Source organism: Salvelinus alpinus, chromosome 4 (genome assembly GCF_045679555.1).
Source record: "Salvelinus alpinus chromosome 4, SLU_Salpinus.1, whole genome shotgun sequence".
Lineage (NCBI taxonomy): Eukaryota > Metazoa > Chordata > Actinopteri > Salmoniformes > Salmonidae > Salvelinus > Salvelinus alpinus.
Window position 1 is genome coordinate 26,630,061 of NC_092089.1, and position 26,830 is coordinate 26,656,890.

General features: G+C 46.3%; 1 protein-coding gene across 25 annotated transcripts in view; it reads left to right on the forward strand.

The window, feature by feature from the left end:
* Positions 1-11,401: 11,401 nt before the first annotated feature.
* Positions 11,402-26,830, forward strand: part of galnt1 (UDP-N-acetyl-alpha-D-galactosamine:polypeptide N-acetylgalactosaminyltransferase 1) — a 111,872-nt gene continuing 96,443 nt past the window's right edge. For all 25 annotated transcript variants that reach the window (XR_011674349.1, XR_011674352.1, XR_011674356.1 and 22 more), the window contains exon 1: positions 11,402-12,032. The gene's annotated coding sequence lies outside the window, so the exon portion shown is untranslated. The remainder of the gene's footprint in view (positions 12,033-26,830) is intronic.

A 26,830-nucleotide genomic window follows, 5' to 3' on the forward strand; every position in this document is an offset into this window, starting at 1 on the left:
TTGTGCCAAATAGAATACCTCACAACATGTTACTAGGAGCCTTTCTATCCAGGTATTTCTCAATGAACACAATCTCAGTGTCACTCGAGTGTGAGAGAGGAGGGCCATGGCATGCGTGCAGCCGCCTCCCATATATCTCCAATCCAAAATTAAATCTAGAATCGGCTTCCTATTTCATAACAAAGCATCCTTCACTCATGCCGCCAAACTTACCCTCGTAAAACTGACTATTCTACCGATCCTTGACTTCGGCGATGTCATTTACAAATTAGCCCCCAGCACTCTACTCAGCAAACTGGATGTAGTCTGTCACAGTGCCATCCGTTTTGTCACCAAAGCCCCATATACTAACCACCACTGCAACCTGTATGCTCTCGTTGGCTGGCCCTCACTACATATTCATCGCCAAACCCACTGGCTCCAGGTCATCTATAAGTTTTGCTAGGTAAAGCCCCGCCATATCTCAGCTCACTGGTCACCATAGCAACACCCACCCGTAGCACGCGCTCCAGCAGGTATATTGCACTGGTTGGGGTCAAATCCATTTAAATTCCAGTCAATTCAGAATGTAAACCAGGTTCCAATTCCACATTATGCTCATTAAAAGGCATTGAAGATCATTGGAATTTCAGGTTACTTCCTGAATTGACTGGAATTGACACCGAACCTGGTGTGCTGTCTGCGTGTGTTCAACGGAGGTGTCTCACAAGGTGTGTGTGTGTGAGAGAGATATAAAGATTGATCACATCTGATGTGTGTGCTTGTGTGTGTGTTTGCCCCCAGGGAAGAGAGACCAGACTCAAAGACCATCAGCTCATATTTCACACTCAACTCTGGTGTCATTCCATATCAGTGGACACTGAGGGGGAGAGACAGCTGGCCTAGGAGAAGAATGGCTAACAGAATGTGAGGTCTACCCTATTGAACCTTTATGCACCTATAAGTTGCTCTGGATCAGAGTGATGCGAGTGCTAAATGACTGTGTGGCCAATAAGCTATGAGACCAATAAGCACTATGAGACCAATAAGCACTATGAGACCAATAAGCACTATGAGACCAATAAGCACTATGAGACCAATAAGCAATATGAGACCAATAAGCAATATGAGACCAATAAGCACTATGAGACCAATAAGCACTATGAGACCAATAAGCACTATGAGACCAATAAGCACTATGAGACCAATAAGCAATATGAGACCAATAGGCCTGTGAGGAAAACCAGTTAGAAGACTGTAAATTGCTCTGGATAATAGTGTCTGGATTATAATAAGAAATAAGGTAGTGTGAGGAGACTGTCTGTACTATTATATGCACAACTGTCTGTACTAAACCCTTACTTGAGTTCTCAGTGTTCATAATCAATCCAATTTGTAACACACTAGTGGTCTCACTATGAACCTAAAATAGTAGAAGAGCATCCTTTTTCAAGTCTCACAGAATTACCCCACAATCATTTTATTTTGTATTAGTGAGAGATAGCTCCCCTCCAGGAGTTTATGGTGTGCAGTGGGAGTAAGTTAGAGCTATGTTGAAGGAAGACAATTTGCATTCGTTCTGCCTGGACTCCATTCAGTTACACCAGAGCAGGCCTGTTATGAGAATGGGGATTTGTGTCTGTGCAAGAGTACTCAGGCAACAACATATACAGTGCCTTGGGAAAGTATTCAGACCCGTTGACTTTATCCACATTTTGTTACGTTACAGCCTTATTCTAAAATTGATTAAAAAAAATCCTCATCAATCTACACATAATACCTGTCACGTTCCTGACCTGTTTTCCTTTGTCTTGTATTTATTTTAGTTGGTCAGGGCGTGAGTTGGGTGGGTTGTCTATGGTTGATTTTCTATGTTGGGATTTTGTGTTCGGCCTGGTATGATTCTCAATCAGAGACAGCTGTCAATCGTTGTCCCTGATTGAGAATCATACTTAGGCAGCCAGGGTTTCACTTGTGTTTTGTGGGTGTTTGTTCCTGTGACTGTGTTTGGGCCACACAGGACTGTTTCGGGTTTGTCACGTTTGTTGGTGTTGTATTTTGAAGTGTTTTGTTGATTTTTCATTAAATAATGAACCCTAACCACTCTGCGTTTTGGTCCACACCTTCTGTCAGCGAGGACAGCCGTAACAGAAACACCCACCACAAACGGACCAAGCGGAGTGGAGAAGGGCAGCGACAGCAGCAGAGACAGACAGAGGAATGGACATGGGAAGACGTCTTGAACGGCAAGGGTTGCTACACATGGGAGGAGATCCTGGCTGGAAAGGATCGCCTCCCATGGGAACAGCTGGAGGCAGCGAGGAGAGCAGAGGCAACCGGAGAGAGGAACCGGAGGTATGAGGGTACGCGGCTAGCACGGAAGCCCGAGAGGCTCACCCAAAAATTTCTTGGGGGGGAGCTAAAGGGGAGTGTGGCGAAGCCGGGGTTGGATACCTGAGCCAACTCCCCGGGCTTACCGTGGAGTGAGAGGGCGTCGTACTGGTCAGACACCGTGTTATGCGGTAAAGCGCACGGTGTCCCCAGTACGCATGCTTAGCCCAGTGCGGGCTATTACACCTTGCCGCACTGGTAGGGCTAGGTTGGGCATCGAGCCAGGTGCCATGAAGCCGGCCCAACATATCTGGCCTCCAGTACGTCTCCTCGGGCCGGCGTACATGGCACCAGCCTTACAGGTGGTGTCCCCGGTTCGCCTGCATAACCCAGTGCGGGCTATTCCACCTCGCCGCACTGGCAGGGCTACGGGGACCATTCAACCTGGTAAGGTTGGGGAGGCTCGGTGCTCAAGAGCGCGTGTCCTCCTTCACGGTCCGGTATATCCGGCGCCACCTTCCCGCCCCAGCCCAGTACCACCAGTGCCTACACCACGCACCAAGCCTCCTGTGCGTCTCCAGAGCCCTGTACGCACTGTTCCTTCTCCACGCACTCTCCCTGTGGTGCGTGTCTCCAGCCCAGTGCCACCAGTTCCGGTACCACGCACCAGGCCTATAGTGCGCCTGGAGAATCCAGTGTGCCCTGTTCCTGCTCCCCGCACTAGCCTTGAGGTGCGTGCCTTCAGTCCGGTACCACCAGTTCCGGCACCAGGCCTACTGTGCGCCTCAGCAGGTCAGAGTCGGCCGTCTGCCCAACGCCGCCTGCGCTGCTTGCCTGCTCAGCGCTGCCTGAACTGTCTGCATGCCCAGCGTTGTCTGAACTGTCTGCCTGCCCAGCGCTGCCCGTCTGTCCCGAGCCGTCAGAGCTGCCCGTCTGTCCTGAGCTGCCCGTCTGTCCCGAGCCTTCAGAGCCGTCCAGCCAGGACCAGCCAGAGCCGTCCAGCCAGGACCAGCCAGAGCCGTCCAGCCAGGACCAGCCAGAGCCGTCCAGCCAGGACCAGCCAGAGCAGTCCAGCCAGGACCAGCCAGAGCAGTCCAGCCAGGACCAGCCAGAGCCGTCCAGCCAGGACCAGCCAGAGCCGTCCAGCCAGGACCAGCCAGAGCCGTCCAGCCAGGACCAGCCAGTCAGCCAGGAGCCGCCGGAGCCAGTCAGCCAGGAGCCGCCGGAGCCAGCCAGCCAGGAGCCGCCGGAGCCAGCCAGCCAGGATCCGCCAGTGCCAGCCAGCCAGGATCCGCCAGTGCCAGCCAGCCAGGATCCGCCAGTGCCAGCCAGCCAGGATCCGCCAGTGCCAGCCAGCCAGGATCCGCCAGTGCCAGCCAGCCAGGATCCGCCAGTGCCAGCCAGCCAGGATCCGCCAGAGCCAGCCAGCCAGGATCCGCCAGAGCCAGCCAGCCAGGATCCGCCCCTCAGTCCGGTGCCGCCCCTCAGTCCGGTGCCGCCCCTCAGTCCGGTGCCGCCCCTCAGTCCGGTGCTGCCCCTCAGTCAGGTGCTACCCCTCAATCCGTTACTGCCCTTTGGAATAGTGGGATTGACATGGAGGGTGGATATTGGGAGGAGGCCACGGAAGCGGGGGTTGACTATGGTGGGGTGGAGACCACGACCAGCGCCAGAGCCGCCACCGTGGACAGACGCCCACCCAGACCCTCCCCTAGACTTTGTGCTGGTGCGCCCGGAGTTCTCACCTTAAGGGGGGGGTTCTGTCACGTTCCTGACCTGTTTTCCTTTGTCTTGTATTTATTTTAGTTGGTCAGGGCGTGAGTTGGGTGGGTTGTCTATGGTTGATTTTCTATGTTGGGATTTTGTGTTCGGCCTGGTATGATTCTCAATCAGAGACAGCTGTCAATCGTTGTCCCTGATTGAGAATCATACTTAGGCAGCCAGGGTTTCACTTGTGTTTTGTGGGTGTTTGTTCCTGTGACTGTGTTTGGGCCACACAGGACTGTTTCGGGTTTGTCACGTTTGTTGGTGTTGTATTTTGAAGTGTTTTGTTGATTTTTCATTAAATAATGAACCCTAACCACTCTGCGTTTTGGTCCACACCTTCTGTCAGCGAGGACAGCCGTAACAATACCCCATAATGCCAAAGCAAAAATAGGTTTTTAGACATTTTTTGCAAATGTATTACAAATATAAAACAGAAATATCACATTTACATAAGTACTCAGACCCTAAACTCAAAACTTTGTTGAAGCACCTTTGGCAGTGATTACAGCCTTGAGTCTTCATGGGTATGACGCTACAAGCTTGGCACACCTGTATTTGGGGAGTTTCTCCCATTCTTTTCTGCAGATCCTCTCAAGTTCTGTCAGGTTGGATGGGGAGCGTTGCTGCACAGCTATGTTAAGGTCTCTCCAGAGATGTTCGATCGGGTTCAAGTCCGGGCTCTGGCTGGGCCACTCAAGGACATTCAGAGACTTGTCCCAAAGCCATTCCTGCATTGTCTTGGCTGTGTGCTTAGGGTCATTGTCCTTTTGGAAGGTGAACCATCGCCCCAGTCTGAGGTCCTGAGTGCTCTGGAGCAGGTTTTCATCAAGGGTCTCTCTGTACTTTGCTCCGTTCATCTTTGCCTTGATCCTGACTAGTCTCTCAGTCCTTTCTGCTGAAAAACATCCCCACAGCATGACGCTGCCACCACCATGCTTCACCTTATGGATGGTGCCAGGTTTCCTCCAGACGTGACACTTGGCAATGAGGCCAAAGAGTTCCATCTTGGTTTCATCAGACCAGAGAATCTTGTTTCTCGTGGTTTGAGTCTTTAGGTGCCTTTTTGCAAACTCCAAGCGGGTTTTCATGTGATTGTTACTGAGGAGTGGCTTCCGTCTAGCCACTCTACCATAAATGCCTGGTTGTCCTTCTGGAAGTTTCTCCCATCTCCACAGAGGAACTCTGGAGCTCTGTCAGAGTGACCATCGGGTTCTTGGTCACCTCCCTGACCAAGGCCCTGAGCGGCCAACTCGGAAGTGTCTTGGTGGTTCCAAACATCTTCATTTAAATAATTATTTATTTATTTTATTTCAACTTTATTTAACCAGGTAGGCCAGTTGAGAACAAGTTCTCACTTACAACTGCGACCTGGCCAAGATAAAGCAAAGCAGTGCGACACAAACAACACAGAGTTACACATGGGATAAACAAACGTACAGTCAATAACACAATAGAAAGTCTATATACAGTGTGTGCAAATGTAGTAAGATTAGGGAGGTAAGGCAATAAATAGGCCATAGTGGTGAAATAATTACAATTTAGCAATTAAACACGGGAGTGATAGTAGAGCATAAGATGAATGTGCAAGTAGAGATACTGGGGTTCAAAGGAGCAAAAAAATAAATAACAATATGAGGATGAGGTAGTTGGGTGGGCTATTTACAGATGGGCTGTGTATTGGTGCAATGATCGGTAAGCTGCTCTGACAGCTGATGCTTAAAGTTAGTGAGGGAGATATAAGACTCCAGCTTCAGTGATTTTTGCAGTTCATTCCAGTCATTGGCAGCAGACAACTGGAAAGGCAGCCAAAGGAGGAGTTGGCTTTGGGGATGACCAGTGAAATATACCTGCTGGAGCGTGTGCTACGGTGCTATGTGCTATGGTGACCAGTGAGCTGAGATAAGGCGGGGCTTTACCTAGCAAAGAGCCAGTGGGTTTGGCGACGAATATGAAGTGAGGGCCAGCCAATGAGAACATACAGGTCGCGGTGGTGGGTAGTATATGGGGCTATGGTGACAAAACGGATGGCACTGTGATAGATTACATCCAATTTGCTGAGTAGAGTGTTGGAGGCTATTTTGTAAATTACATCACCGAAGTCAAGGATCGGTAGGATAGTCAGTTTTACAAGGGTATGTTTGGCAGCATGAGTGTAGGATGCTTTGTTGCAAAACAGGAAGCCGATTGTAGATTTAATTTTGGATTGGAGATGCTTAATGTGAGTCTGGAAGGAGAGTTTACAGTCTAACCAGACACCTAGATATTTGTAGTTGTCCACATATTCTAAGTCAGAACCGTCCAGAGTAGTGATGCTGGACGGGCGAGTAGGTGCGGGCAGTGATCGGTTGAATAGCATGCATTTAGTTTTACTAGTGTTTAAGAGCAGTTGGAGGCCACGGAAGGAGTGTATGGCATTGAAGCTTGTCTGGAGGTTTGTTAACATAGTGTCCAAAGAATGGCCAGAAGTATACAGAATGGTGTCATCTGCGTAGAGGTGGATCAGAGAATCACCAGCAGCAAGAGCGACATCATTGATGTATACAGAGAAAAGAGATGGAGACCACTGTGTTCTAGGGTTCTAGGGGAACTTCAATGCTGCAGAAATGTTTTGGTACCCTTCCCCAGATCTGTGCCTTGACACAATCCTCTGAGCTCTACGGACAATTCCTTCGACTTCATAGCTTGTATTTTGCTGTGACATGCACTGTCAACTGTGAGACCTTATAGAGACGGGTGTGTGCCTTAAAAAATCATGTCCAATCAATTGAAATTTACCACAGGTGGACTCCAATCAAGTTGTAGAAACATCTCAAGGATGTTCAATGGAAACAGCATGCACCTGAGCTCAATTTTGAGTCTCACAGCAAAGGGTCTGAATACTTACAGTATGTAAATAAGGTATTTAAGGAACTGTTTTCGCTCTGTCATTATGGGTTATTGTGTGTAGATATCTGTTAACAGAATTTATAACGGTTGAAGATAAATTATTAAATAATTCTACCCGGAAACTTAACCATTAGGGATTAGAGGTTATGTAGCATAGACAAGGAGTAATTAAAGCTGATAAACGTAAGTCTAAATAGGTTGGACTGGGGAAGAGAGGAATGTATGTGGGTGCCGAAAGAAAACAAAGAGAATCCTCAACCTATGTTTGAACCGACCCGGCTATAAATCTGGGGAGATAAGATAGGACAGGGAGAACCCCTCCAGGTTTCCCTTATCTTGGGGGGAATGGAACTGTCAGTTGGGTAGTGATCAACTGTGGTGAGAATGGTAGAGAAGTAGATATGATAGCTCTCCTCATGTTAGTGTGTATGTATGTGCGTAGGTTAAGAGAATGTTATAAAAGGAACATGTTTGGATATGCACGGGAGAGCTCTCGCGAATAAAATTGGATTTGACAAATTGTGAGTTGGTAATTCTGTCTGTTTCATTTAAACCAGAACTTTACACACTCTGGGTTGCAGACCTATAAAGATAATTACAATTTATGAACATTGATTCCACAACAATATCTGAGGATTTTTATTTATTTAATCCATTTTAGAATAAGGCTGTAACGTAACAAAATGCGGAAAATGTCAAGGGGTCTGAATACTTTTCGAAGACACGGTAGGCCAACAGTGAGTGTTGTGTCAGATATTACACATGTTTCCCTCATTAAATTACACTCTGGGCCTGACTATCAGCAAGTTCCATTCACCACGACTGTGAATGGGTCGCGCTTCTTATTAACTGTAGAAAATTAAGTCATTGATTCTGATTGCTTTCTCTCTCTCTCTGTCTGTCTCTCTTTCTCCCTCCCTCTCTCTCTCTGTCTCTTCCCCTCTCTCTCTCTGACTCTCTCGCTCTCTCACTGTCTGGTGGTAATGCTTGAGCGTTCCCTGGCGCCTCCTCTCTTATTGGCATAGTAAATTATGAGGAAAGATACAGTGCCGTCTGGGAACACACTTAAACCATCCCAGATGAACTGATGAAGCAGGTAGTAAACGATCCACACTGACATCTTATTGATAGAATGTTGTATAGAGGAAATGCAAAGTCCATAACAGTGACGTTTCTGTGCTGTAAAAGCCAAGCCAATTTCCAACCACTCGTTTCTTATTCCATGCAAGCTATAGGCCTACCTATTTCCCCCTCCTCAAACTCATATTCTATGGCAATTAATCTCATCTATTTAAATAGGCAGTATAGGCTATAGTGATTGGTAGGTATTCCGTGCTGTATAGAAAAATATCACATTATATATTCAAACCCCTTGACTTTTTCCACATTTTGTTACTTTACAGCCTTATTCTAAAATTGATTAAATTAATATTTTTACTCATCAATCTACACACAATACCCCACAATGATAAAGTGAAAACAGGTTCTTGTCACGCCCTGACCTTAGAGATCCTTTTTATGTCTCTATTTGGTTTGGTCAGGGTGTGATTTGGGGTGGGTATTCTATGTTCTATTATTTGTATTTCTATGTTTTGGCCGGGTAGGGTTCTCAATCAGGGACAGCTGTCTATCGTTGTCTCTGATTGAGAACCATACTTAGGTAGCCCTTTTCCCCCACCTGTCTTTGTGGGAGGTTAACTTTGTTTGTGGCACATAGCCCTTTAGCTTCACGGTAGTTTGGATGGTTTATTGTTTTTGTCGGCATCATCCTAAATAAAAGGAATATGTACGCTCACCACGCTGCGCTTTGGTCTACTTCTGTTGATGGTCGTGACAGTTCTGAGAAATTTTTGCAAATGTATAATTTAAAAAAACAGAAATAGATTATTTACATAAGTATTCAGACCCTTTGTTATGAGACTCGAAATTGAGCTCAGGTACATCCTCTTTCCATTGATCGTCCTTGAGATGTTTCTACAACTTAGGTTGTAGTCCACCTGTGGTAAATTCAATTGATTGGACATGATTTGGAAAGGCACACACTCGTCTTTATAAGGTCCCACAGTTGACAGTGCATGTCACAGCAAAAACAAAGCTATGAGGTCGAAGGAATTGTCCGTAGAGCTCAGAGACAGGATTGTGTCGAGGCAGAGATCTGGAGAAGGGTACCAAAACATTTCTGCAGCATTGAAGTTCCCTTAGAACACCGTGGTCTCCATCATTCTTAAAAGGAAGAAGTTTGGAACCACCAAGACACTTCCTAGATTTGGCTGCCCGGGCCTTGGTCAGGGAGGGGACCAAGAACCCGATGGTCACTCTGACAGAGCTCCAGATTTCCTCTGTGGAGATGGGAGAACTTTTCAGAAGGACAACCATCTCTACAGCACTCCAACAATCAGGCCTTTATGGTAGAGTGGCCAGACGGAAGCCACTCCTCAGTAAAAGGCACATGACAGCGCGCTTGGAGTTTACCAAAAGGCACCTAAAGGACTCTCAGACCATGAGAAACAAGATTCTCTGGTCTGATGAAAGCAACATTGAACTCTTTGGCCTGAATGCCAAGCGTCACGTCTGGAGAAAACCTGGCACCATCCCTACGGTGGATCATGGTGGTGTCAGTATCATCCTGTGGGGATGTTTTTCAACGGCAGGGACTGGGAGACTAGTCAGGATCGAGGAAAAGATAAACGAAGCAAAGTACAGAGAGATCCTTGAGAGCGCTCAGGACCTCAGACTGGGACGAAGGTTCACCTTCCAACAGGACAACAACCCTAAGCACACAGCCAAGACAATGCAGGAGTGGCTTCGGTCTCTGAATGTCCCTGAGTGGCCCTGTCAGAGCCCAGAGTTGAACCAGACCGAACATCTCTGGAGACCTGAAAATAGCTGTGAAGCGACGCTCCCCGTCCAACCTGACAGAGCTTGAAAGGATCTGCAGAGAAGAATGGGAGAAACTTCCCAAATACAGGTGTGCTAAGCTTGTAGTGTCATACCCAAGGAGACTCGAGGCTGTAATCGCTGCCAAAGGTGCTTCAACAAAGTACTGAGTAAAGGGTCTGAATACTTATGTAAATGTGATATTTAAGTTTTCTATTTTTAACCAAATTTGCAAAAATGTCAAAAAACCTGTTTTTGCTTTGTCATTATGGGGTATGTTGATAATTGGATATGGAGAAGGGTGAGCCGGTCAAGGATCGATTCAGACAAGGTGGTAAATTGTATGACAAGCGACAGTTTTATTTAAGAGTAAAGATATCTGGTACAAGCGTGCACGGACTTATTCATTTAGCTCATATGGAACTTGCAGAAATAAGCCCAGATAACAGAGTGCATATACATTTTATACAGTACAGAAAGTAGGTTGAGTCTGGAAGTTCTGGTCCTCTGGTTGGTTCTGATGAGTTGGGCGAGGTCTCCTTCAGGCTAGTATCACTGTCCCATTGGCTCTGAGTAGAGTTCTTTGTCTTCAGAAATGTTCAGCTAAAACAGGAGATTAGGTGTGTGCGTAGATGTTCCTATTTTGACATTTCTGTGTGTCTCTGTAAAATGTTCAGACTGAAGAGGAGATTTTGTGTGTGCGTAGATGTTCCTGTCTTATCTGTGTTTATGAAAGGTTTACGTCAGCCCTCTGTCCTTGGGTATGTGTGTGTCTCGGTATCTCGTGAAATACAGTACCAAGCACCCTTTTCTTGTCAGTGTTTGTAAAAGGTCTATGTCAGCCATCTGTCTCTGGGTATGTGTGGGTCTCAGTATCTGCTTATGAGTTTGTGAGAAACCCTGTTTTGAAAGAAGTTAGTTATAACAATGTAATAGGGATATGCTTGTGTTATATTAAATGGTATTTATTACAAGTATTGTGTGAAGATTGATGAGGAAAAAAGCGATTTAATCAATTTTAGAATAAGGATTAATGTAAGAAAATGTGGAAAAAGTCAACGGGTCTGAATACTTTCTGAATGCACTGTACATTGTGTCCAACCAGGTGTTATTAAAATGTAATTCACATGCTATTCTTATTTACACCCAATGCCATCAAGGAAAACCTATGAAACACAACACAACATTGAGAATTTAGCAATTTTCTTAGACAGGATAGAATGGGCCTATAGCCAGTAAATGAACCAACTACAACTAGGCCCCTGCCATGCAGGACTGTGGGTAAAATGGGTCGTGTAGATGGCGCTACAGGACTTGAATTAGCCTATTCTTGAGCGATGGCCAGGGCATTATTACATTGAGTTTGATGAATAGCAACAAAATAGGCCAATTTGTTCATCTGACCCAAGTAGGCTATTACAGCTAAAACGTCGCATATGATTGTCTTAACAAGTCATCCTTATTAAATGTGTAAACCATTTCAAAGCCACCAGTATATTACGAATGACGTTACTGCAGTGTTGTAATTTTCTTCCGGGTTGGGCTGGAGAGGGAGGATGCTTTCATATCGGGATCACAGTCATTGGGTGCGATGCTGCCTCTGGGTGCTCTGCAACCGACAGCCGCAGGGGCTTTCTGAACCCGAGCCGAGTGCTGCCTACACACATAAGCTACCAGCTCTCATACTCGGCAAAATTGCTCCGCTATCACGTACTGACCTAACAGTATACGATATTTTCAATGGACGCCGTTTCGCACGAACGTGGAAATTACCCCTTCTCGGATTAATTTTTGAGGTACAACTGTGATCTCTTCATCACACATCGACTGGAGCAGAGTCAGCCACTCCATTTGCTAGCGCATGCGAACATCTCGTCGTTGGCAGGTAGCTTGGTAACGTTAGTCGATGTGTCTAGCTTTCTGGATGTTTAGTTTCCATAATACTGGATTTAGTTTTCAGTTGCCCTTGGCATCGAGCTAGCTTTAGATTGTGTATCGTTTTAAACACAATTAGCTAGCTAAAGCTGGCTAGCTACGTGTTATAACAAGCAAGGGAGATTTTGTTCGTCAAAGCACATCTGACTGGTTCGACATCAGCAAGGGGGTTCGTTGGGATACGGAATGCGACTCGCTAAATAACCAAGCCTGGGCTACACAGGAGAAACCACATACATTTCTCCGTTTTCATTCAAAAGGTACGTATTTAAATGTTAGCAAATAATACCCGACATGTATTGCTGTAAAAGTGGTGTTGAATTGTGTTGTTTATGCTAAACTAGTCGGTAATTTAGCTAGCTAATCCATAACCAGCTAGCTGGCAAGCAAGCACTGCCGTTGTCGATGATTGACACAGCGTCTGGCCAGGTAACGGTAACTAACGGTCACATGGTCCGCTGGAGGAAGGCGGCTGGAGAAAGGCGGCTGGAGATGTTGTGTTGGACATCTGTAGACCACGACAGGAAATATATGCCTGTCAATGAAAAGATGCTGTGTAATTTCAATATTCGTGCCGTCATCAATTATTCTACTGAAATATGTCTGTTACTTAGCAAGTAAAACATCTAATCTTTGCTTAAACTGTCCCCAAAATGTTTATTTTCTGTGAGCATTTGGATGGAATGGTCTAACTACTCACAAATGCCCTTGTTATGATGATATATTGCTCACTAACACTTCATATAGCCTATCGGTAGTTGCTCCCCGTGTCTGTATTAATGTCAGTAGGCCTACTTAAAATAGCCTTGTAATGGAGTGGTTTGGGTAGCTATTACACGAATGCAATAAGTAACAGCCCCTATTCCAACCAACTCTAGTATAATGCAATCATCAAAAGTACTAGTGTAACAAATGAACATCTTTACAATAGTAATTACAGCTTTACTACATATGTATAAGAACAACTAAATATGACTGTATGACTTCTTACCACCAGCTGTGAACTCTGAGTCAGTTGGAGTCGGTCCAGAACTAGGCCTATAGCCATGCATGCCTCTCCCAGCTCCAGCTCGTGCTCTACAATAGGCCTGAAGTTGATTACATTTCACGTAACCTAATCCGGAAGGGACCTTTTATAGAAGCGCGTTAATGTATGTGGAGCCCGGGCCAGAGCAGGTCTATGTGTGAGTGTGTGTGTGTTTCTGTGTGTGAAAGAGAGTGTTTGTCTTTGTATGCGAGCAGTGCGAGCCAGTGAGCGTGCACTTACAGTGCTGTAATTATACATCTGATAGATAAGGAAATGGATTCACAATCAATCCTGTAACTCTCTGGCTGCAGATGAAGATGTAGGGGAATGAAATGAGTCTGTCATGTTTCTCCAGGGGCAGGAAGAGATGGTCATCCATTATTTATCCTCTGTGCCTGTGGATGAGGCCCAGGCTCTGTGGCTCTGGCTTGCACAATAGGATAACATGTGCAGAACAGCACTGCTGCTCGCTGGAGGGAAACTATCTGGCCTTATCTGTTAGCATGGGCCCCCTGCTACCCAGAGCACAAAGTGGCCAGAGGGCATGGATGACTGTGTCACTGAAACACAAATCAAATCAAATGTATTTATATAGCCCTTCGTACATCAGCTGATATCTCAAAGTGCTGTACAGAAACCCAGCCTAAAACCCCAAACAGCAAGCAATGCAGGTGTAGAAGCACGTGTTAATAACACTGTGTTATTGCTTACAGCAGCAGAGAGCTGAGCTTGGAGTGACGACTGCAGCTGAACCGCAAAGAGGGAGAGAGAATACAGTTGTCCTTTAGCAACAGTTGAAATGTAATGACAGTTGCACAAGCTCTCTCTCTCTCTCTCCCTCCCTCACATACACATACACACACACACACACACACACACACACACACACACACACACACACACACACACACACACACACACACACACACACACACACACACACACACACACCCACACACACCCTTTCTCAAACCATGTGTGACTTCAGGTCTTTGATGTTCAAAGCCCCTCTAAGTCCCTGGTCTAGTGATGTTGTGCCATGTTTTGAATCCCCCTTCAGTGAGACTGAAAGTATTGTGTCATGTTTAGTACCCTTCTACAGTGGAAATGCTGTGGGTTAGCCAATAGCCAAGCCCTGTTTTAAGGCATTACTGTCCAGCATTCACAGGAAATGAATCATCTTCCTCAATTCAAGGCCATGGCGTCTGCATGATGTGTTTCCTGTCCTGCTGTGTGTTCAGGTCCAGACCACAGCAGATGTGCTCCCCTATTTGGTGTGTGTGTGTCTGTGTGTGTTTCTGAGTCTGTCTGTGTGTTTCTCTAAGAGAGTGGATTTAGTGAGTGTGTGTAGTTTGGAGTTGCTCTGGTGGAACAATAGCTCTATTCTGCGGTGTCTCTCTGGAGGAAGGCAGCGTTGGTTCTCCCTGAGCTGTGCCAGTGAGGCAGGCTCAGACTCAAACTGGGTGACTGGGGTTGGGTAGGATTGGGTTTCCCCAGCCACCTGGAGCTCCTAGCACAAGAATGCCATTGTTCCCTCTGGTCCGTGGCCCGGAACACAGAACCCTGCAGACTGGGGATGAGGAGTCACCCTATATCACCTGATATCTAAACCCTGTATCATTATAACTGACCAACAGAGACCTATATCACTGCAGCCTGTAGATTTGAGTCATTTAGCATACGCTCTTATCCGGAGCGACTTAGAGGAGCAATTAGGGTTAAGTGCCTTGCTCAAGGGCATCTCGGCAGATTTATCACCTGGTCGGCTCGGGGATTCGAACCAGCGACTTTTCAGTTAATGTCCCGACGCTCTTAACCGCTAGTTTACCTACCATAATCCCATATCAATAACTCAGACTGACCTTCATCACTGGCCCATGTAGCCTAGGCCTAATTTACCTCCCTGTGTCGAAGGCTGGAACAGGGGAACAACACTAGGAGTGGGATTAAGTTGGATCTAGACGCTGATCCAAGGTCGTGTTGTTTTTTCACATAATGGGTAAAGTTAGGATTTGGGGAAGGCAAGCTGATCCTAGATCTGTGCCTAAAGACAACTTCTCTCCAGAACGGGATGAATTGGATGGTTATCTATTTTATAGTTAGAAGGATCCCCAGTATTGATCGATGCAACTGACATGACAATGAGACTATCTCAGATGATCACACCACAACGCTACTGATGTTAGCTAATAAGATGATGTCATAATAACAACAACAGCATCACTCAGACACACATAGGTGGCTATACCTCTGATGGCTATAAGGAAAGCTGCTGCCAGAGAAAAAAAACTCTCTCCTTCTTTCTCTATCCTTAACTCTTCTATCTCTCTCTCTCTCTCTTCATTGTTTTTTAAACATGTCGCGAGCTGCAATTGTTTTTCTAGCTTTCAAATAGGCACGTAGTTCTCCACTCCTCTGCAACTCTTCCCCAGGTCCTTAGTGTACAAGAGAAAGTAGTGCACTATGTTTTCTGTCAACCTGGTCAAATAATGGTTCATAAACAACCAAAATATGTTTTATATTTTCCAAAATGATGTTTTCTCAGTTGTATTTTTCCTGGTTTTAGATTGTTGTGGTTTCTGACTCTCAGAATTACCATTGTTCATATTTTTAGGTCTGGAAGAAAACTAACACATTTTTATTTTAGATTGTAATTCCCTTTAATTGGCATCTGGCCATTTAATAGTGAATCTATGGAGTGAGGAATGTGCTGTCTAATGTGCCAGTCTAGCCATGGTTCTGTAGGCTACTGCTGCTGCTCTTTTCATGGGTTGAAAAGAACAAATAATAGATAGAACTGATATACTTACTCATGATATACAGTGGGGAGAACAAGTATTTGATACACTGACGATTTTGCAGGTTTTCCTACTTACAAAGCATGTAGAGGTCTGTAATTTTTATCATAGGTACACTTCAACTGTGAGAGACGGAATCTAAAACAAAAATCCAGAAAATCACATTGTATGATTTTTAAGTAATTAATTTGCATTTTATTGCATGACATAAGTATTTGATCACCTACCAACCAGTAAGAATTCCGGCTCTCACAGACCTGTTAGTTTTTCTTTAAGAAGCCCTCCTGTTCTCCACTCATTACCTGTATTAACTGCACCTGTTTGAACTCGTTACCTGTATAAAAGACACCTGTCCACACACTCAATCAAACAGACTCCAACCTCTCCACAATGGCCAAGACCAGAGAGCTGTATAAGGACATCAGGGATAAAATTGTAGACATGCAACAGGCTGGGATGGGCTACAGGACAATAGGCAAGCAGCTTGGTGAGAAGGCAACAACTGTTGGCGCAATTATTAGAAAATGGAAGAAGTTCAAGATGACGGTCAATCACCCTCGGTCTGGGGCTCCATGCAAGATCTCACCTCGTGGGGCATCACTGATCATGAGGAAGGTGAGTTATCAGCCCAGAACTACACGGCAGGACCTGGTCAATGACCTGAAGAGAGCTGGGACCACAGTCTCAAAGAAAACCATTAGTAACACACTACACCGTCATGGATTAAAATCCTGCAGCGCACGCAAGGTCCACCTGCTCAAGCCAGCGCATGTCCAGGCCCGTCTGAAGTTTGCCAATGACCATCTGGATGATCCAGAGGAGGAATGGGAGAAGGTCATGTGGTCTGATGAGACAAAAATAGAGCTTTTTGGTCTAAACTCCACTCGCCGTGTTTGGAGGAAGAAGAAGGATGAGTACAACCCCAAGAACACCATCCCAACCGTGAAGCATGGAGGTGGAAACATCATTCTTTGGGGATGCTTTTCTGCAAAGGGTACAGGATGACTGCACCGTATTGAGGGGAGGATGGATGGGGCCATGTATCGCGAGATCTTGGCCAACAACCTCCTTCCCTCAGTAAGAGCATTGAAGATGGGTCGTGGCTGGGTCTTCCAGCATGACAACGACCCGAAACACACAGCCAGGGCAACTAAGGAGTGGCGCCGTAAGAAGCATCTCAAGGTCCTGGAGTGGCCTAGCCAGTCTCCAGACCTGAACCCAATAGAAAATCTTTGGAGGGAGCTGAAAGTCCGTATTGCCCAGCGACAGCCCCGAAACCTGAAGGATCTGGAGAAGATCTGTATGGAGGAGTGGGCCAAAATCCCTGCTGCAGTGTGTGCAAACCTGGTCAAGAACTACAGGAAATGTATGATCTCTGTAATTGCAAACAAAGGTTTCTGTACCAAATATTAAGATCTGCTTTTCTGATGTATCAAATACTTATGTCATGCAATAAAATGCAAATTAATTACTTAAAAATCATACAATGTGATTTTCTGGATTTTTGTTTTAGATTCCGTCTCTCATAGTTGAAGTGTACCCATGATAGAAATTACAGACCTCTACATGCTTTGTAAGTAGGAAAACCTGCAAAATCGGCAGTGTATCAAATACTTGTTCTCCCCACTGTACTTCTGCCAGGTAAGCCTACTTTGCAGGTAACATTATATCTAGACAGTTTTGGGGAAAGTATTTCAGTCAACCAACAGATGGTTATCACATCCACTGGCTACACACAGAGTGATAGACAAATGCACCACACAGACAGACAGGGGCAATATTGCTGGAAATAAATAGGCAGATATTGTGTTAGGTTTGGCTTTTTAAGCCAATAGTGTCTAACCAGGGGTGGGATAATGTCAATGTTGTGTTGATTAGATAGTAGCTGACTGTTGCTGTGTCTAATACTTGTGAGATTTGTTAATGACAGTTTGCGGTGGAACATGTGAAAATTGCATGTACTTTCAGAATTGTTTGGCAAGCTACTCATAGGTAGGCTGCAAGCTACTCATAGGTAGGCTGCAAGCTACTCATAGGTGGGCTGCAAGCTACTCATAGGTGGGCTGCAAGCTACTCATAGGTAGGCTGCAAGCTACTCATAGGTAGGCTGCAAGCTACTCATAGGTAGGCTGCAAGCTACTCATAGGTGGGCTGCACGCTACTCATAGGTAGGCTGCAAGCTACTCATAGGTGGGCTGCAAGCTACTCATAGGTAGGCTGCAAGCTACTCATAGGTGGGCTGCAAGCTACTCATAGGTAGGCTGCAAGCTACTCATAGGTAGGCTGCAAGCTACTCATAGGTAGGCTGCAAGCTACTCATAGGTAGGCTGCAAGCTACTCATAGGTGGGCTGCAAGCTACTCATAGGTGGGCTGCAAGCTACTCATAGGTAGGCTGCAAGCTACTCATAGGTGGGCTGCAAGCTACTCATAGGTAGGCTGCAAGCTACTCATAGGTAGGCTGCAAGCTACTCATAGGTAGGCTGCAAGCTACTCATAGGTAGGCTGCAAGCTACTCATAGGTAGGCTGCAAGCTACTCATAGGTAGGCTGCAAGCTACTCATAGGTAGGCTGCAAGCTACTCATAGGTGGGCTGCAAGCTACTCATAGGTAGGCCGCAAGCTACTCATAGGTAGGCTGCAAGCTACTCATAGGTAGGCTGCAAGCTACTCATAGGTGGGCTGCACGCTACTCATAGGTAGGCTGCAAGCTACTCATATGTAGGCTGCAAGCTACTCATAGGTGGGCTGCAAGCTACTCATAGGTAGGCTGCAAGCTACTCATAGGTAGGCTGCAAGCTACTCATAGGTAGGCTGCAAGCTACTCATAGGTAGGCTGCAAGCTACTCATAGGTGGGCTGCAAGCTACTCATAGGTGGGCTGCAAGCTACTCATAGGTGGGCTGCAAGCTACTCATAGGTAGGCTGCAAGCTACTCATAGGTGGGCTGCAAGCTACTCATAGGTAGGCTGCAAGCTACTCATAGGTAGGCTGCAAGCTACTCATAGGTAGGCTGCAAGCTACTCATAGGTAGGCTCGCGATTGACCTGTTGGAGACTCCTGGTTTACAGAGACTCATGGTGAAATCTGACTGCTGCTGATCAGAACCGTCATTGATTGTAGACAATGAACACACACACACACACACACACACACACACACACACACACACACACACACACACACACACACACACACACACACACACACACACACACACACACACACACACACACACACACACAGCCCTGTTTTACAAGATATTCATATTGAAAGAACAGTTTTGACACAAGGAGGGTTTTTCTTGACCTTGAGGCTAGTCAGGCAAACATCAGCAAATAGCTTAACGATTCTCTATTTGATCAGTCCGTTTTTAGCTAATGTACTTTTAAAACACTCATCAAACTGGTTTTTGGATTTCAACATTGACTGACCTTTGGAACAGGAAGATGTGATGTCATAAATGAAACATACTCTGATTTTATTTTTAATCTTGAAAAGGTTCTGAATTTTAGAAGGGCCTTATTTATGAAGATTGTGTCTAGCATCTTTCAGAGACGTCTGTAGCATCTAGACTACCACAGGATCTCCATAATCCTGGTGCAGTGTTGATCAGATACATTCACTCTACCAGTCTGCTTTATCATGTTCTTCTCTCTGATCTGATGGTCTGATATAAACTGATATACTGCACACTGCTTACCTCTGAGGTTTTTTCCGGATGTTTGTCATAGTTAGATCAGATAGCAGAGAGGCGCTGATTGTAAACTCAGAGTGACCATGGAGAGAGAAGGAGCGAGATACAGAGAGAGGAGTGAGACAGAGGGGTGGCGTGAGAGAGAGAGAGAGAGAGCACCATGTTACTGTTTTTGCCTCTCAGGCATTGTGTGTGTGTGTGTGTGTGTGTGTGTGTGTGTGTGTGTGTGTGTGTGTGTGTGTGTGTGTGTGTGTGTGTGTGTGTGTGTGTGTGTGTGTGTGTGTGTGTGTGTCCGTCCTCTGGCTGCTCATAGGGTCATATCAGGGATAGAATTGCACACAGAAGTGGGTCAGCCTGTGCCACTGGGGAGCCTTGCCAGCTCTACACACACACACACACACACACACACACACACACACACACACACACACACACACACACACACACACACACACACACACACACACACACACACACACACACACACACACACACACACACACACACACGCAGGCAGGAATCACCTATCGCACACTCTATGGTCAACACATACGTTCTGGCTGGGTAGTGTGTCTCTGCTGTGTGAGGTTGATAATTGGCCAAGGCTAACTAACACCATGTGGGAGGGTGTGATGCCACCAGGGAAGTGAGATGACTGTGTGTGACTCACCATTTAAGACAGTAGAACCATAACCGTCAGGTTTTACAACCCTTTTTTTACAGCCCTGATTGGTCATCTGTAGCTCAGTAGGTACAGCATGGTGCAATGCCAGGATAGTGAATTCCATGTATGAACACATGACTTTCAATTGCTTCAGATTGAAGCATCTGGTAAATATATATTTTTTATTTTGTTTGTGTGTGTGTCAGTGTCCGCCCGCCTCGGCCCCACACCGGGGCACCAAGAGCTCGCCCCGCCTATACAATAGTCTTCTATCATCAAGAGTTCACATGATGTTAGTCATGTTTTCCATTCTAGTAAAGCCTCTCAGTTACTTCTCTCTTATATGTTGTAATAGAACTCAGGAAGCACTCAGAGCTCTAAAGGGAGTGTAGAAGTCAGGAACCACTCAGAGCTCTAAAGGGAGTGTAGAAGTCAGGAACCACTCAGAGCTCTAAAGGGAGTGTAGAAGTCAGGAACCACTCAGAGCTCTAAAGGGAGTGTAGAAGTCAGGAAGCACTCAGAGCTCTAAAGGGAGTGTAGAAGTCAGGAACCACTCAGAGCTCTAAAGGGAGTGTAGAAGTCAGGAACCACTCAGAGCTCTAAAGGGAGTGTAGAAGTCAGGAACCACTCAGAGCTCTAAAGGGAGTGTAGAAGTCAGGAAGCACTGAGAGCTCTAAAGGGAGTGTAGAAGTCAGGAAGCACTGAGAGCTCTAAAGGGAGTGTAGAAGTCAGGAACCACTCAGAGCTCTAAAGGGAGTGTAGAAGTCAGGAAGCACTCAGAGCTCTAAAGGGAGTGTAGAAGTCAGGAAGCACTGAGAGCTCTAAAGGGAGTGTAGAAGTCAGGAAGCACTGAGAGCTCTAAAGGGAGTGTAGAAGTCAGGAACCACTCAGAGCTCTAAAGGGAGTGTAGAAGTCAGGAAGCACTGAGAGCTCTAAAGGGAGTGTAGAAGTCAGGAAGCACTGAGAGCTCTAAAGGGAGTGTAGAAGACAGGAACCACTCAGAGCTCTAAAGGGAGTGTAGAAGTCAGGAAGCACTGAGAGCTCTAAAGGGAGTGTAGAAGTCAGGAAGCACTGAGAGCTCTAAAGGGAGTGTAGAAGTCAGGAACCACTCAGAGCTCTAAAGGGAGTGTAGAAGTCAGGAACCACTCAGAGCTCTAAAGGGAGTGTAAAGCCTCGTGATGTTTATGGTGCTCCTCTCTTAAATGGTGGAATAGAATGTTTATGATGGAGAGACTCAGGACATAATGGTAGACTTGTGGTTCATGTTTAGGGTGAGGTCAGACAGAGGTTGACAGTGTGTTCTATGTACCAGTCAGATGGACAGTGTTTCTAGTCTGTTGTTTCTCTCTGGGTTTCCCAGAGCTTCAAGGAAAGCTGTTCCCCCTTTTATCCAAAATGACTGATTCAGTTGTTCATCCAGTTTTTCTGCAGTTTGTTTTTCAGCTGTTTGTGTTGTTCTGCAGATTAGTATTCAGATGACGTTGAGCCAGATATCCTCTGGTCCTCTCTGCCTCCTAATAGACAGAGAGGCAGAGCCTCCAGTGTCCTCAACAGTGATAGACAGAGTGAAAAGGAGAAGCAACATGTCTGGGCCTAGTTTCACCCCCCTCCCCTCCTGACAATGTATGCTGTGGTCGTGTGTATGTGTACGTGTGTATGTGTGGTTGTGTACGTGTGTATGTGTGTATGTGTACGTGTGTATGTGTGGTTGTGTACGTGTGTCAGGGTTTCTATTAACTGGCTTTTGTCCGGTAAAAAAAATAGAAAAGTTGATTAAATAAAGTTGCCGCTGGCCAATTTTCCGGGAGAAGAATAAAAAAAAACATTGTGAAATAATGCTTTTTACCCGATTCATTGATGGAAATCGTGTAGTTATTCCCTCCGCAAGGCAATCAAACAAGCGAAATGCCGGTACAGGGACAAGGTGGAGTCGCAATTCAACCGCTCAGACACGACACGTATGTGGCAGGGTCTACTGGAAATCACGGACTACAAAACAAAACCAGCCACGTCACGGATACCGACGTCACGCTTCCAGACAAACTAAACACATTCTTTGCCCGCTTTGAGGATAATACAGTGCCACCGTCTCGGCTCGCTAACAAAGTCTGCACTCCCCCCCCCCCCCCCCCCCTCTCTTTCTCAGTGGCTGACGGAAGTAAAACATTTGGTGTTTACAGACATATATACAGACATATATAATCGCTCCCTATTCCAGTATGTTGTCCCCACATGCTTCAAGATGGCTACCATTGTTCCTGTACCCAAGAAGGCAAAGATAACTGAACTAAATGACTACCGCCCCGTAGCACTCACTTCTGTCATCATGAAGTGCTTTGAGAGGCTAGTCAAGGATCATATCACCGCCACCTTACCCACTTCAGTTTGCATACCGCCCCAACAGGTCCACAGATGACGCAATCGCCATCACACTTATCCCATCTGTAGAAAAAGAATAGCTATGCAAGAATGCTGATCACTGACTACAGCTCAGCATTCAACACCATAGTACCCTCCAAGCTCATCATCAAGCTGGAGGCCCTGGCTCTCAACCTCTCCCTGTGCAACTGGGTCCTGGACTTTCTGACGGGCCGCCCCCAGGGGGTGAAGGTAGGAAACAATATCTCCACTTCGCTGACCCTCAACACTGGGTCCCCACAAGGGTGTGTGCTCAGCCCTCTACTTTACTCCGTGTTCACCCATGACTGCGTGGCCACGTATGCGTCCAACTCAATCATCAAGTTTGCAGACGACACAACAGTAGTGGGCTTGATTACCAACAATGACGAGACGGCCTACAGGGAGGAGGTGAGGGCACTTGGAGTGTGGTGTCAGGAAAACAACCTCTCACTCAACGTCAACAAAACAAAGGAGATGATCGTGGACTTCAGGAAACAGCAGAGGGAGCACCCCCCTATACACATCGATGGGACAGCAGTGGAGAAGGTGGAAAGTTTTAAGTTCATCACGGACAAACTGAAATGGTCCACCCACACAGACAGTGTAGTGAAGAAGGCACAACAGCGCCTCTTCAACCTCAAGAGGCTGAAGAAATTTGGCTTGTCACCCAAAACCCTGACTAACTTTTACAGATGCACAATCGAGAGCATCCTGTCGGGCTGTATCACCGCCTGGTACGGCAACTACTCCGCCCACAACCGCAAGGCTCTCCAGAGGGTAGTGAGGTCTGCACAACGCATCACTGGGGGCAAACTACCTGCCCTCCATGACACCTACAGCACCCAATGTCACAGGAAGGCCAAAAAGATCATCAAGGACAACAACCACCCGAGCCACTTCCTGTTCACACCGCCGCTATCATTCAGAAGGCGAGGTCAGTACAGGTGCATCAAAGCTGGGACTCAGAGTGAAAAACAGCTTCTATCTCAAGGCCATCAGACTGTTAAATAGCCATCACTAACTCAGAGAGGCTTCTTCCTACACTGAAACCCAATCACTGGACAGTATAATAAATGTATCACTAGTAACTTTAAACAATGCCACTTTAAATAATACCACTTTAATAATGTTTACATATCTTACATTACTCATATCACATGTATATACTGTATTTTATACCATCTACTGCACCTTGCCTATGCTGCTCGGCCATCGCTCATCCATATATTTATATGTACATATTTTCATTCACCCCTTTAGATTTGTGTATATTAGGTAGTTGTCGGGAATTGTTAGATTACTTGTTAGATTTGTGTGTATTAGGTAGTTGTCGGGAATTGTTAGATATTACTTGTTAGATATTTCTGCACTGTTGGAACTAGAAGCACAAGCATTTCGCTACACTCGCATTAACATCTGCTAACCATGTGTATGTGACCAATAATTTGATCTGATTTGAGTTGATGTAAATACATTTGACTGGTCATGCTTACCGGTCTATAGGTTACTTTACATAATTTAGTGTAATTAAATTGGCGCGTGTGTACAGTATAGTCGTATCTTATTTATCACACGCGTACAGCATACAGATACAGAGCCTTTGAGTGGAAATGTGTCAGACAACGCAAGAGCTGCTGCTTCTGCATCTTGTGGTGCTTCCAAGACAACTGGGAACTCCTTACCTCTTCATACGACCAAGACGACTGGGAACTCCTTACCTCTTCATACGACCAAGACGACTGGGAACTCCTTACCTCTTCATACGACCAAGACGACTGGGAACTCCTTACCTCTTCATACGACCAAGACGACTGGGAACTCCTTACCTCTTCATACGACCAAGACGACTGGGAACTCCTTACCTCTTCATACGACCAAGACGACTGGGAACTCCTTACCTCTTCATACGACCAAGACGACTGGGAACTCCTTACCTCTTCATACGACCAAGACGACTGGGAACTCCTTACCTCTTCATACGACCAAGACAACTGGGAACTCCTTACCTCTTCATACGACCAAGACGACTGGGAACTCCTTACCTCTTCATACGACCAAGACGACTGGGAACTCCTTACCTCTTCATACGACCAAGACGACTGGGAACTCCTTACCTCTTCATACGACCAAGACGACTGGGAACTCCTTACCTCTTCATACGACCAAGACGACTGGGAACTCCTTACCTCTTCATACGACCAAGACGACTGGGAACTCCTTACCTCTTCATACGACCAAGACGACTGGGAACTCCTTACCTCTTCATACGACCAAGACGACTGGGAACTCCTTACCTCTTCATACGACCAAGACGACTGGGAACTCCTTACCTCTTCATACGACCAAGACGACTGGGAACTCCTTACCTCTTCATACGACCAAGACGACTGGGAACTCCTTACCTCTTCATACGACCAAGACGACTGGGAACTCCTTACCTCTTCATACGACCAAGACGACTGGGAACTCCTTACCTCTTCATACGACCAAGACGACTGGGAACTCCTTACCTCTTCATACGACCAAGACGACTGGGAACTCCTTACCTCTTCCTACGACCAAGACGACTGGGAACTCCTTACCTCTTCATACGACCAAGACGACTGGGAACTCCTTACCTCTTCATACGACCAAGACGACTGGGAACTCCTTACCTCTTCATACGACCAAGACGACTGGGAACTCCTTACCTCTTCATACGACCAAGACGACTGGGAACTCCTTACCTCTTCATACGACCAAGACGACTGGGAACTCCTTACCTCTTCATACGACCAAGACGACTGGGAACTCCTTACCTCTTCATACGACCAAGACGACTGGGAACTCCTTACCTCTTCATACGACCAAGACGACTGGGAACTCCTTACCTCTTCATACGACCAAGACGACTGGGAACTCCTTACCTCTTCATACGACCAAGACGACTGGGAACTCCTTACCTCTTCATACGACCAAGACGACTGGGAACTCCTTACCTCTTCATACGACCAAGACGACTGGGAACTCCTTACCCCTTCATACGACCAAGACGACTGGGAACTCCTTACCTCTTCATACGACCAAGACGACTGGGAACTCCTTACCTCTTCATACGACCAAGACGACTGGGAACTCCTTACCTCTTCATACGACCAAGACGACTGGCAACTCCTTACCTCTTCATACGATCAAGACAATTCCTATTGCATGCTGCATATTTTAAATGCCCTCAAAAACAGATATTTATCTTGTTTCAGTCTTGGGGAGCGAGTTATATCTGTTCCTGTTGTTCAGGCAACAGCTGGAGTTTTCACAAGAGGCTGTGTTTACATCGAAGATAGAAGCAGGCCATTGGCTGCCTTCATCACGAGGGGTGTTTATGGGAGTTCTGATTGATTCCAAGTTTAACAGTTGGGCAAATTTGTGTTGAAATATTTTTTATGAGAAAATGTGCAAGAATTGAAGGTGCCAACAAATGTTATAGTCATCATGAAATAGTTTTACTGTCGTATATAAAAAATGATCTCCTCCCTCGGCGGGGCTTCGGCCACCACCCTATGTGTGTGCTTCTCCTTCAGCATCTGTTTTAGCATGAGATACGACCCCCACAGGAAAGGCCTGGTTTTCATGGTGACACCCCCCCCCTCAGAGGAATTATAAGGTGTCCAAATTCTGCTGACTCATTGAGTCAATCACACACACACACACACACACACACACACACACACACACACACACACACACACACACACACACACACACACACACACACACACACACACGTCTCCAATCACAAGAGTCTTCAGTCTGTCTGTCTGTCTGTGAATGATTGAGTGTGTCTCTGTGTGTCTCTGTCTGCTTTGTGAGTGTGTTTCATTGTCATGTGTGCTGTGTGTATGGTGTGTGTGTGTTGGCTGGGTGCCCCAGTCAGAGCAGAGCTGGTTAAGTCAGGAAGGCCTGGAGTAGACAGGATTTAGAGGGATAACTGGGAGCAGAGCAGTACTACTCCACTCACCCTACAGACCAACAGAGGATAGCTTTCTATTGGACTGGCCTATTGTGGCCTAGCTTTCCCTTTCACAGTGGCTCACATCTTTTTCACATGTCTGTTATTTCACCCAGCCCACTGTTGTGTGAGGGGATGAGAGATGGGGAGACCGAGAGAGTAGAGAGACCCCTTCCCGTCTCTCTTTCTCTCTCTTTCCTTCTCTCTCTCTCCTTCTGATAAGCATATCTACCCTCAGCCGCTGGGCTAGAGAACAACAGGCCCATTGTGTGTGTGTGTGCGTGTGCGTGTGCGTGTGTGTGTGTGTGTGTGTGTGTGTGTGTGTGTGTGTGTGTGTGTGTGTGTGTGTGTGTGTGTGTGTGTGTGTGTGTGTGTGTGTGTGTGTGTGTGTGTGTGTGTGTGTGATCAGTGGCAACCAGCCTCATGTGGGTCAGCAGCCACAGATCAGAATGACTTTTTTGGACGTCTCAACTCTGCTTCCACTAGTG